Source organism: Phoca vitulina, unplaced genomic scaffold (genome assembly GCF_004348235.1).
Source record: "Phoca vitulina isolate PV1807 unplaced genomic scaffold, GSC_HSeal_1.0 scaffold29, whole genome shotgun sequence".
NCBI classification, from domain to species: domain Eukaryota; kingdom Metazoa; phylum Chordata; class Mammalia; order Carnivora; family Phocidae; genus Phoca; species Phoca vitulina.
This window is the reverse complement of record NW_022589732.1, coordinates 4,129,993-4,143,926: the sequence shown is the minus strand read 5'-3', so window position 1 is coordinate 4,143,926 and position 13,934 is coordinate 4,129,993.

The window sequence follows — 13,934 nt, the reverse complement described above, 5'->3', positions numbered from 1 at the left end:
CCCGGGGCGGGGGAGGCCTGGGGCGCCAGCGGCCCCGCGAGCGACACTCCGCTCTGCCCAGCGTGGGGGAGCGCCGTCTGCCCGCCCCCAGCCGTGAAGCGGGATGGGGCTCAGGATCCCACTGACATCACCCGGGGAGCCGCTGGGCTCGCTCCCCGGGGGAGGGAAGGGGAAAAGCGTGCCAGGCTCGGAGGCGCTGCGCTTTCTGCAGGCCCTGGCCAGCTCTTTTGCACTTTACAGTTACTGGGGAGCGGGAGAGTGTGGATGAGGATGAGGCGCGGCTGGGTGTCTTCGCTAATCTGCCGGCAGGAAGGTCCGGGTGTTCATTTTAGGACCTCCTCATCTTAAGCAGCGGGGCCGAGAATGTCCCAAAATAACCTAGAGTCTACTCTAGCCCCACCAGCTGAGCATCCTGGTGCTAAGTTAACCGGCAGAACTAAATCTAGTAAAGTATGTGGGTTGTGAATAAATAAAGCGAGAAGACCCCCCACGCCCTCAGCCGGATCTCTGAGGGACACGCCTCCTCTCCCCTAATCCTCAGGCCTCCAGTCCCCGCCCCTCCCCGCAGGAGCGAAGATCTCTCATCCTACAGAGGTTTCTTTCCTTCTGAAAGACCCTGATGACTCAGCTTTTTATTTTAACCTGTTTTGGGGTATTCCTGGTCTAACTCTTGAAATATGAAACCAGGATAAAAGTTACTGTTGGGTTTTCTTGTTAGAAAGAGAGATTCTGTTCATCTGTGTAGTTATTTCAGTGCATCTTCTTGACTCCTAAGGGTGTCTCTGTTCTCAGAGCTTACTCTATTACTCCTTTCAACGCTGATTTTATTTCAATTGTGAATATCTCAATAATTATCTTAGATTTTGTTTATTTATTTTGGGCAAACTCTAGAGTCAGACATGATTCAAATCCTAATTCTGGGATTCAAATCCTGACTTCTAGGACCTGCATCAAGTTAGACTTTTCTGTGCCGTGGATTTCTCATCTGCGAAATGGAGATAATCGGGACCTACCTCTTAATGTGATGAGGATCAAATGAGGTTGTGAGGGTAAAGCACACTCTCTGACCCAAAACTACACTGATAAAATCAGCTCTGGTTATTTCAGGTACAAGAGAGGAGCCTACACGTCTATAAAAAACGGAAGAAAAGGGGAACTAAATATGTACTGACTTCCACATAAAGGGTGATATAGGCTGTTGTGCTGGGGTGCATTCTCTTTGAAAAGATTATATTTCATTGAACTCATCTGATGACTCTCTCAAAAATGTGTTTATTCCAAAAATCAATTCACTTAGTAAAATATTCTTTAAGTGTGAAATGTACATGTAATGGAGGGCAACCTCATCCTGGTCATCTAACGGATGGGAGGAGCATACAGGGTAAGCCTCTCTCAGGGGCTGCCTGCCTTAGAACAAAATGCCCCAAAAGTAGCTCTGGAGAAAAAAAGCTCTTGGGTTCAGGTCCCTCCCATTTCTTAGGCAGCTTCCTGCCTCTCGCTGGTCCTTGAGTTCCTCCCCTGTAAAAATAAAAGGATGGGGATTTTCAAGGTCCTTTTTTCACCCTAAAAGTATCAAGGATAGTATCAAGTAATTCTGGAGAGGTTGTACTATTCAGGGTCTAGAGTTGAGCACTGTGGGAGATTCAACTCTGATAGAAGGCACTCAGGACCTTACAGTTTACACCAGTTACTCTCAAGGTGTATCCTCTCACTTCCAACCAGCAGCGCGAGCATTAGCTAGTAACTAGTTAGAAATGCAAATTATGTGCCTTGCACCAAACCTACCAAATCAGAAACTCTGAAGTGGGAGCAAGCAATCTGTGGTTTAACAAGTTCTGCAGGTAATTCTGATGAATACTAGTTTTGAGAACCTCTCATTTACACAGTACTTCTTCATTTACGGTCTACAACAAATCAAAAGGTGTGTTATCTCCATGATCATTGTGTTTATGCTGGGCACTGTGCTAAGCATTTTATTATCTCATTTAATCTTTCCAACACCTGTGAGGGAGAGGGGCCCTCGCGCACTCGGTTTCAGCCACGCTGGTATTCCTTTCCTTCTCTAAGGGTTCAGTTTTTCCATTTCAGGTCCTTCTTTTCTGGATAATGCCTACTTACCCTTCAGGGCTCAGCCTGCGTGTCCCCTTTCCCAGGAGGTCCACCCCGATCCTGCCCAGCTAGGTCAGCTCCTGCTAGTAAAATTTACCACAACAGAGTTCATCACAGTGGAATTATTTGTATAGTTACCTATTTAATATTTATGTCCACTATTAACCATAAGCTACATGAGTAGCTTGTCTTACTCCCCAGCATATTCGCAGTACCTATCATGGTGTTGATCACATACAAAGTGCTCAGTAAATATTTTTTGAAGGAATAAATGTTGAAAATGAATTCCCTTTCTACTTAAGGGGAAGCTGAGGCTCAAAAAAGTTAAGTAGCTTTCCTGAGATCACACACGTAGAAAGTATTAGAGCCAGGACTCCAAACTGCAGATTTTTTTTTTTAAAGATTTTATTTATTTATTTGACAGAGAGACAGAGCACAAGCAGGGGGAGCAGGAGAGGGAGAAGCAGACTCCCCGCTGATCAGGGAGCCTGATGCTCCATGCAGGGCTCCATGCAGGGCTTGATCCCAGGACCCTGGGATCATGACCTGAGCCGAAGGCAGGTGATTAACCAACTGAGCCACCCAGGCATCCAAACTCCAGATTTTAACCGCTATTCTCATAGCCTTTCCAATTTCTGACAAAGAAAATAAAGTTCTGAGAGAGAAAATGACTTGCCTGAAGTTATATAGCTAGTAAATAATAGGATCAGGATTAGAATTCATGTCTTCTAATATGTATGTTCTTTCATACTACATTACGCTGCTTTACCCTGCCCTTCAGGAACTTATAAGCAGTGGGATGGACAAGGTATACATATGGGACAAATTAAAAGAAATTAAGTGGTACATATCTACAGGGCCTGGTATCATGCCTGATACATAGTAGATGTTCAATAAATGTCTACGGAATGAGCAATGATCATAGCTTCCACCTTTGGAATATTTACAACATGTCTCCTGCTACTAAGTGTTTATAAGCATATCTAATGTTTCTGAAAGTAGGGCTCTTGAAGTCTGGGAAGCTTGTTAAAATGCAGATGTCTGGGATTTAGACCTAATTCCTTGGAATCTATGGGTGTGGGTCTTGAGAATCTGCATTTCCCCCTATCTCCAGGTGACTCTCACATCCACTAAAGTCTGAGAAACAATTCATTGTTAAAATCACCATTCAAGGCAGACATTGGTAGCACAAGGGGAAATGCTGCTTGAGATGTCATGAAAGTTGCTGCAGGTCACACCACTAGCAAGCGTCAGAGATAGTAAGGATTTGAATCATTTTGACTCCAAAAGTCTATGCTGTTCCCACTGCCACTGCTAAAGGAGGGAGGGATGGGGAGAGGAAAAGACAATGGGCAGGATGGAGGACCAGGCAAGGAGGAAAGAGAGAAGGAAGGCCAAACGATTACTGGAGAAAATGGATTTCATTGAAGAGGGAAAGAGACTATCAGGCGGGGTTGTCAGACCATCCTTGCTGAAAGCCCTGGGAACTGAATGGAGATTTATGGGCTGCCTTGCCTCTCTCCTTACCTAATAACATCTACTCATCGTGACCAGAAGGACAGCCTTTCAAACACAGGTTTCTTGAACCACAGAGGCTTTTTAAACAGCAAATGCATTTTGTTCAATAGAGTGGTTACATTTGCCAAAAAGTGACTTTAGAAGGACCAAACACAGACCCTCTCAAATGTGAATAAGCTCCCCAGATCAAGGAAGGACCCCAGATCAGCATCTGTGTGCAGTTGGGCCCCCTGAGTGGCAGAGCTAGTAAGTGGCCTGAAGATCAGAGGCAGTCCTCCGCAGTCAGACAAGTCATTTCACACAGAATGTCAGGTAATTATGAAAATCCAGGGAGGATGTGAGTAACCTTGCTCCAGACTGACTTTAAGTATTTTTACGTAGCAGATAAGTTCTCTGCTGCTACATCTTCATCTCCCTAATGCACCTAATTGCATTTATGTATTTTTCCAACCAGTAATAATGGAGCGCCTACTATGTTCCATTACTAATTGCTTGCATCATTTCAGTTTCAGAGTCGGAGCTCTAATCTGGCTTTAAAGCCTCCACCAGAATAATCTACTAGAAACCTCTTTTTCTGTTAAATTTCGTTGGCATGGCAACCACCAAGCAACACCATGGAGAGTGCCTTAAATCCCACAGCAGTCTGTTAGCCTGAGTGAGTCTGCAGAGAGGAGGCCATATAGAGAGGCTAAAAATAGACAACTTACAGCAAGGTGCCCTGCACCCCTACCACCCAGGACGATTATCACTTTCTTGCTCCCCTTGTTGGGGTCAAATGTGAGCCACAGGAGAGAATGGGCCAGGCTTCCAGTTGGCAGGTTTTTCCAGCCCAGTGGCTGGGCTGGGAATGTGGAGACCCGAAGTCTAAGGCCAGCTTCACCCCCTAATGAGCTGTGTGAGGTTCTGTTCAGGCATTTAGTGTCCTCACTTGTAAAGGGCAGGGGCTGGTATGGATTAAGTATTTCCCAGGGCCACAGGCCTAGTTACTAGTCCAACATGTTTGTCATCGCCTTGCTAACACAGATTGGGGGGCTAGGGGAGAAGACATGGCAGACAGATGTGATGGTGGTGGAATTTGTCAACAGGCAATTTGGCAAAAATCTTTAGTTGTCATCTCTTCTGGTAATAAGAGCTAATGTGTATCAAGTGCTTACCAGGTGCTGAGGAGCATTCTAGGTGATTTCACAGAATATGCTATTTTACCTTCCTAACAAGGCTAGGGGAAAGGCATTACTGGTATCCTATGTTATAAATGAGTAAACTGAGTCACAGAGCGGTAAAGTAAACATCATTTTCACAGAAATAGCAAATTATGTAGGTAGGATTTTGAACTTGGAACCACCTGAATTCAGAACCAACATGCTTGACCATGATTCCGTTGTATCTCTAGTGCCTCGATCATTGCCTGGTACCTGAAGGGCTCTCAAAAACTGATTGTCGAATGTGCAGTAAATGACTGGTATGCTAGAAGGTTCTCAGTGCCTATCATTCAAAAATCTTCAAGCCCTTTTTCTTTCTTGGTAGTTTATTATGTGAAGAGAAACCTTTGAGACATCTCCCCTAAGCAAAATGGTTGTGGGAGAGCTAGAAAGCATGTTGCTATGGAATAAAATATACAGAAAAAGATACAGTTAAAATAAGGGGATTGTTAGATAATGAGTTTGAATTATGTAATTATGTGAAGAATGAATTATGAAACTGATGTTCTGTCAAAATAGGGCCTGTTTTCTAGGACCTAGAATACAGAGGCAATTTTGTTTCACTATTTTAGGTGAAATTTTGTTTTTAGAAGCAGAGAGGGAAAAGAGAGCACTTATAACTATAGGCAAGAGAGAACTGAACTTGAAAATAAAATACAGGCTATAGAAATAATTCTTCTTATTAGGCAGAAGGATTGCCCCTCTCCTTACTCCCCCCCACACCTCGACCCCCAGCAGTGCAGGACTGATTTTTTTAGGTTATGCTAAGAGATGTATTGTACTAGGCGGCTCACGGCTAAGATCATAAGATAATTTAAAAAGACAGCTTCTTTGGAACATGACTATTACAAGGTGAAAATAAGTAGTGTTTTTCAGTCTCTACCATCTAGTCTAATTCCTCTCTAAAAATGAGTTGTTAGATTAAACATTTTATTGGAGACAAATATACAGATAATAATTTTTCATATCATAAGTGTAAATCATAATGAATTTTCACAACTAGATACACTCATGTGACCAGAATCCAGATCAAGAAACAGAGCTTCTGGGGGCACCTGGGTGGCTCAGTCGTTAAGCGTCTGCCTTCGGCTCAGGTCATGATCCCGGGGTCCTGGGATCGAGCCCCGCATCGGGCTCCCTGCTCAGCAGGAAGCCTGCTTCTCCCTCTCCCACTCCCCCTGCTTGTGTTCCCTCTCTCGCTGTCTCTCTCTCTGTCAAATAAATAAAATCTTTAAAAAAAGAAACAGAGCTTCTGCTTCCCAGAACATTCCTTTGTATTCCTATCAAGTACTCACCCTTTCGTCCCCTGGGGTAACCATCATCCCGACTGCTAACAGCATGGATTAGGCTGGCCTCTGTGTCCTTCACGCTAACGAAATCATATTGCGTGTACCCTTTTTGGTTTGGGTAGATACTGCCTAAAAGTATTCAAAAATGTTATTCCAGGGGCGCCTGGGTGGCTCAGTCGTTAGGCGTCTGCCTTCACCTCGGGTCATGATCCCGGGGTCCTGGGATCGAGCCCCGCATCGGGCTCCCTGCTCCGCGGAAAGCCTGCTTCTCCCTCTCCCACTCCCCCTGCTTGTGTTCCCTCTCTCGCTGTGTCTCTCTCTGTCAAATAAATAAATAAAATCTTAAAAAAAAATGTTATTCCAATTTATAAACCTACCCTCAATGTGGAAGGGTCTCAAACACTACACATCCTCTCCAACTCTTGGAATTTTCTGATATTAATTGAGCCTTTCTGGTAGATGTGTGCTGATAATCTCATTGTGGTTTAGTTCACAGGCCCCTGATGGCTAATGAGGTTGAAGTGCTCATTCACACTTTTTTTTTTGGATATTTGATATTGTCTTGTGAAGTGTCTGTTCAAATCTTTTCTTCATTTTTCTCTTGGGTTGTCTGCCTTATTCTTATTGATTAGTAGAAGTTTGTGTGTACTCTAGATATGAGTCCCTTGTTACATATACATATGGGGATTTTTTTCTTTATGGTTAGCACATTTTATGTCTTATTTAAGAAATCTCTACCTCCTTCAAGGTCGTGAAGATGTGTTCCTATGCTGTCCGCTAAAAGCTTTATTGTTTAATTTTCACATCTGAATCTGCAATCCATCTGAAATTATTGTTTGAGTAATAGGAGAGGAAGGGGTCCATATTTTTTTTCACATATCCAATTCATCCAGCGACATTTACTGAAAATATTATTCTTCACCCATTGCATTATTGCCTTTGTCATGAATCAGGTGACCATTTATGTGTGGGGTCTCTAATCTAGTTAACTGGTTAGTTTATATAACTTTGGGCCAATTCCATAAGGTCTTCATTACTATAGCTTTATGATGGGTTTTGTTCTCAGGTACAATGAATCTTCCAGCTTTGCCCTTCCTCTTCAGTTGCCTTAGATATCCTTGGCCCTTTGCATTTCTGTATAAATTTTAAAATTTATAGAATTCTTAGAATCAGCTTGTCAGCTTCTCTTAAAAAAAAAATCCTGCTGGGATTTTGATTGGGATAGTGTTAATTTATAGTTTAATTTGGGAAGAATTGACACATTGAGCTTTCTAAATATTAAAAGTGTATTTCTAAATTTATGTAGATGTTTAGTCTCTCAAGAATGTTTGTTGGGCATTGCAAATCTTTTGTTAAAATTATTACTATACAGTTTATATTTTGATACTATTGTAAATAGTACATTTTAAAATATGATTTTGTATTTGTAATGATATATAGAAATACAAATGATTTTTAAATAATGATCTCGTATCCAACAACGTTGCAGATTTTGATTATTATTTCAAATAGTTTATGGATTCTTTTGAATTTTTGTGGAATATAATCATGCAGTCTACAAATAATTTTTCTTTTTCTTTTCTTTCAGATCTGAGTATCTTGTAAAAAATATTGCAATGGTTAGGACCTCCAGTAAAATATTGAATATAAGTAGTAATAGCTGGTGTCCTTGTCTCATTCCCAATCACAGAAGGAAAGTTTTCAATATTTCACCATTGGGTATGACGTTTGTTGTTGATTTTTTGTAATATTCTTTATTTGTTTTAGAAAGTTTGCCTTTTATTCTCAGTTTGTGACGAGTATTTTTTTAAGATATAATAAATGAAGGAGAGATAAGTTTTGTCAAATTATTTCTCAGTATCTATTGGGATGTTAATTTTAACTTTCTCCTTTTTTTAGTTAATATGGTTGGATTAATTTTTAAATGTTAAGCCAATCTTACATTCCCAGAATAAGTTCAATTTATGTCACTAGATTCAATTGTCTAAAATTTTGTTAAAGATTTTTACATCTGTGTTCATGAGAGATTGGTCTATACTTCTTTCTTTCTTATAATGTCCTTGTCAGGTTTTAGAATTGTGGTATATTGGTCTCATAAAAGTTGCATTTGAAAAACAGTCTGTTTTCTAGAAGAGGTTGTGTGAGATTTATGTTATTTTTCTTTTCCTTAAATTTTGCAAGAATTTACCAGTGAAACCAAGTGAGCCTAGAATTTTCTTTGGGGGAGATTTTAAAATAATGAATTAACTATCTTTAATAGATACTGAACTGTTCAGATTTTCTACCTCTGACAGTTTGGGTAAGTTGTATTTTTCTAGGAATTTATCCATTTCACCTAAATTGTCAAATTCATTGTTGTTAAAGTATTTAATTACCAAGTAGTTGTATTATTCTAGTTATATTTTTGTTATTGATTTGTACTTTGATTTTATTGTGGAAAAATAGCACACTATGAATGACTTTAATGTTTTCAAATTTGTTGGGCCTTCCTTTATGATTTCAGTAAAAGATCCATTTGAACTTGAAAAGAAGGTGAATTCTATCATCCTTTGATGCAGTATTCTATATAAGTCAGATCAAGTTGGTCAATTGTATTGTTTTTACAGATTTTTTTGTTAGACTATTTTATAAGCTATTAAATGAAATATGTTAAAGTTTTGCATTAAGAGTACGGATTTTTAAAAAGATATTATTTATTTATTTTTGAGAGAGAGAGAGGGAGAGAAAAAGCACAAGCCCGGGGCGGGGTGAGGGGGGGTGCAGGGTGGGAGGGGCAGAGGGAGAAGCAGATTTCCAGCTGAGCAGGGAGCCAGATTCGGAATGGATCCCAGGATCCTGGGATCATGACCTGAGCCAAAGCAGATGCTTAACCAACTGAGCCACCCAGGCACCCAAGAGTATGGATTTACTCATTGCTTCTTTTAATTCTGCCCATTTCTGCTTCAGTATTTGAAGTTCTATTATGGAGTACATACAAAGTTAGGATTGTATAATAGCATCCTGTTGGATTCCCCCATTTATAATTATGAAACCTCAGTCTTTATCTGTGATAATCCTTTTTTGCATTAAATCTACTTTGTCTGAACACCACTTTCGTTTAGTGTTTTTGTTGCTTTGTTGTTGTTGTTGTTCTTTTACTATCCACTTTTCTGTGTTTTTATCTTTCAAGTGTGAGTCTTTAGGCACAATATAGTTGTTTAATCCAATCTGACAACCATAAATCTTGATGTATTTAATTCATTTATGCTTACTGTAATTACTTGCATAGTTGAATTTATGTATACAATTTTGCCTTTCATGTTCTTTTAAATTTTTTTTAGATTTTATTTATTTATTTATTTGAGAGAGAGAGAGCGGGGAGAGGAGCAGAGGGAGAGGGACAAGCAGACTCCATGCTGAGCACAGAGCTGGACACGGGGATCAATCCCACAACCCTGAGATCATGATCTGAGCCGAAATCAAGAGTCGGACGCTTAACTGACTGAGCCACCCAGGCGTCACACCATTCATTTTCTATTAAAGCTATCTGTTTTATGTCGCTTTTTTCCATTTTTCTTTCCTTCCTTAGGACTAATCATACTTTTAAAAAATTATTATTCCATTTATCCCTTCTATTATCTTGTAATTTTTGTCATTAACTGTTTATACCGTGGTTCACCTAGATATACAACATATGTTCTTGTCTTATAATAGACCAAGACAAATTGCAACTTTTACTATTACTTATTTCTCACTTTTTGTTTTTGTTCTACATATAATGTTAAACCTCGTGTGACATTATGATTAGTGTTTTGTACAATTCATATTTGTATTTACCAGTTTAGTTTCCCTTTCTGGTGTTCTTCATTCCCTTCTGCATTTCATGTTTTTATTTGGGATCATTTTCCCCCTGCCTGAAGATATTTTTTTAATTTGCTTTAGAGAAGACCATCTATCAACAAATTCCTTTAATTTTGTTTGTCTGAAAAATGTACTTATTTCACCATCATTGTTAAAAGATATTTTCACCGAATATAGAATTATAGGTCAGGAATCATTTTATTTTATCTCTCTAAAGAGTTCATCATGAATCGTCTTTCATTGTGTGGGGGCATTTGCAGTGTACTACCAAGATTCTTCTTCTAAGATGGAGGTACTGACTCTCCCCTAGCCAGAAGTATTGCATACTGACAGAACCTAGTTTGGTCCCTCCCCAAGAATCATCCGTGGATGAAGACAGTGCCTTGTTCAAGGTTACAGCAAATATCTTTGATACGGAAATCATCTATCTACTTGAGACAGGACCCCTTCCCAAGTGTGTGAAACTGCAAAAGATTTCACCTTGCTTTGTAGAAGCCTAACTCCCCCAACGTTGACATAGTTCCAGAGTCCCCTATGCTTTTGAGGCTCCCCACGGCTCCAATTTGTTGCCCCAACCCCCATGATCCTAAAGGCTTGCTGGCTTCCTTTTCCCTGAGCAGACGTTCTCCTTTTGGCTAAGCCAGACCTCTATCCTGAGCCCAGGATCAGCAATGCCTCCAAGAAAGGAAGAGCTGGTGACCGACAGCTCATCTGGGAAAGTTCTTTACTCTCTGTGAATGCATCATATTCACCTCGTCCTTGTTATCAACCAAATGTTTGCATCCCCACAAAATCCGTATGTTGAAGCCCTAAGCCCCAATGTGGTAGTATCTGGATATGGGGCTTTGGGAGATAATTAGTGTTAGATGATGTCATGAGGGTGGGACCTTCATTATGAGATTTGTTTGCCCTTAGAAGAGACACCAGGGAGCTTGCTCTCTCTGTCTTCATGAGAGTGCACCAAGGAAAGGCCAGGTGAGCACACAACAAGAAGGGGGCTGTCTGCAAGACGGAGAGGTCTCATCAGAACCTTGGCCATGCTGGCACCCTGATCTTGGACTTCCAGCTTCTAGACTGGGAGAAAGTTAATTTCTGTTGTGTAAGCCACCCAGTCTAAGGTATTTTTTTATGGCAGCCTGAGCAGACTAATATGGCCTTCATTGCTTCCATAGTTCACTGAGGTTTTTAAAAGTATGATTTTTAGAATTTATTTGGTCTTTTCTAGTTTTTGCAATAGAGCATTAGCCTGACATGACTTATTATGTCCTACTGGGAAATGGTTGAACTTTTTAAATCAGATTTTTCTATTGCTTTCAATATGTAAATTATTTCATTGGTTTCACTGTGTACTTACTGTTGTTCCCCCAATATCCATTCTCCCCTTCTTCCATAGTGAAAGAACCCTCAACCGTTACCTGGGTACATGGCTGCCCAGAATAAAGACTGCATTCTCCACCCTCCATTGCAGCTAGGTGTGAATCTTTTTTTCCCTAAGAATGTGGGCAGAAATTATGTGGACAACTTCCTGGTGGTATCTGCAAAGGAAAGGAATCTGCTGTCATCCCCTTTTTCCCCCTTCCCACAGGTGGGAATACACGTGTGGTAATGTGCCATTTTGTCCTGCATCTTGTACTTGGGACAAAGGCAACTCCTTCAGAAAAGGGGAGAAAAAGGGGGGCTGGTCCCCACATTTTCAGTGAGCAGAGCCACAGTACCAGCTCAGAATTTTACTTGAGAGAGAAATCTCATTTTTACAGTTTGTACCGTTAATGCTTTTTTCCCCCCATTTATACTCTTGCCCTTAGTTTATCTCCTTTTAAAAATAGTTCTCTTGAGATATAACTGATATACAATAAACTGTACATATTCAGAGTGTACAATTTTACATCCCAAATAATATACTTACAATATCCTCATTATTTGGTGTTAGAATGTTGGTATTTGTGAAAACATGAATTCATTCAACAAAGTATTTACTATGTGTTTTGCCAGGCCTTGGTTATGCAAACTTGAAAGATTGTGGCCCAGAGACTAAATGTGAAGCCCAGATATGACTTATTTGGCCCCAAATTGGGGCCCACGTGGCAATAACTGTCAGGGACTGAGTAGAAGTTGCCCTCATTAGATGACACTTTGGCTTTTTCATCCGGGCTACTTCACTCCTTTAATTTACCTGCCTGGTAATGATTAAAATGAAAGTTTGAGACTCTTCAGTTAGACATTCTAAGATAAACGACATACTCCTTGTCTTCAATATGCTTATATTCTAGAGGAGTGATGATCAGGTATGACAGTGTCCGTATTATAATGTGGGTTGTCAAGCCACAGCCTGTGGGTCAAATCCGTCCTACCATCCCTTTTTGTAAGTGAAGTCTTTATTAGAACACAGTGCTGCCCATGCGTTGATGTACTGTCCACAGCTGCTTTCACACCACTGGGAGGCAGAGGGGCATAGCGGTGGCTGAGGATGTATAGCTCCTGACATAGGTTTCTGTGGTGGCTGGAACAAGCTGGTTGGCTAAAATAGCAAACATTAAACCTTTCATAGTTGTGAAGGTCTCAAAGTATTGGCAAAGTCTCAAAGTATTGGCAAGGCCACACTCCCTTCGGGGGCTCTAGAGAACAATCCACTTTTTGCCTCATCCAGCTTCCATTGGCATTACTTAATTCATGGCTTCATCACCCCGTTCCCTGTCTCTGTGGTTACATTGCTTCCTCCTCTTCTGTCTTCTCCTTTGTGTGTCTTTTATAAGTCATTTGTCCTTGAATTTAGGCCCCAGCCAGATAGTTCAGGATGCTTTTCTCATCTCAAGATCCATTACATTTCAAGGCTCATTTTTTTTCAAATCCTGTGACATTCTCAGGTTCCTGGCTTTAAGACATGGATCTTTTTAGGGTCCACCATTCGGCCTACTACACTCTCAAAACCGAAAATACTAATTACTTAGCCCTTCACAGAAAACAATCCCCAATCTTCACTATAGGGTAGTGCAAAGAAGAAGGCCATTTAAGTCAGACTACTGGAAGTGGGGGATCAAGAACACTTTATTCCTAGAGAGAGTGATATTTGAGCTGAATCTTGATGGTCAGACACAATTTCGCCAGGTTTGAGAAGTGTTGAAGAGACTTGAGAAAAATAAGAGAAAGAGGGAAAGTGCTTCAAGCTGGGGGAATAGCAGTATGTAAAAAGGACAGAAGGAATAAAACAATGTGGTATGTAGGTCAGTACAAGTAGCTCAGCATGGCTATTGTCTCTGAATTGACAGTTCATTAGAAACCAAACTAAAAATTTTGTATATAATCCAAAATACCATAGAGAACAATGATGGATTTTAAATCAGGGAGAAAGGCAATGAGATTTGCATTTTATAAGGATCAGTTGAGACTGATACATACCAATAAATTGGAGAAGAGTAAGAGTTAAGTCAGGAGAAAATTACGAGGCTACCACAGGAATCTGAAAGTTGTTATGAGCGCCTGAACTGAATTGAAGTGCTGGCAGCAGAGATGGAGAAAATATGGGACTTAAATCGAATTTAGGAGGTAGAATCAACAGGACAGGGAGAATTTTTTTTTTTTGGTGATGTGGCAAGAGCCGAAGATATAAGATGATTCTGAAATTTCTGGATTGGGAAAGTGGGTAGATGTTTGTGCTGAATATGGAGACAGAAAATTTGGAAGAGTAGATTTGGAGGGAAAGTTGGAGAGTCCCATGGTGCACCTGTTGAGCTGGGGGAAGACGATGTCTCACATTGTGAATACATTTGAGTTGTGGACATCTAGCTGAATCCACTGAATAAGTCCTTGTATATATGGGTCAGACAATTAGGAAGATAGTAGGAGTGGAAGGAAGGGTTTCATTATGATTTTTATCCCTTTTGAAGACCACATTTTAATTATCCTTATCTGTTCCAAATCTTTCCATGTAGAGTGAGGCAAAGACATTTTCTTTAAATTGGTAAGATTAAAGGACGGTAGG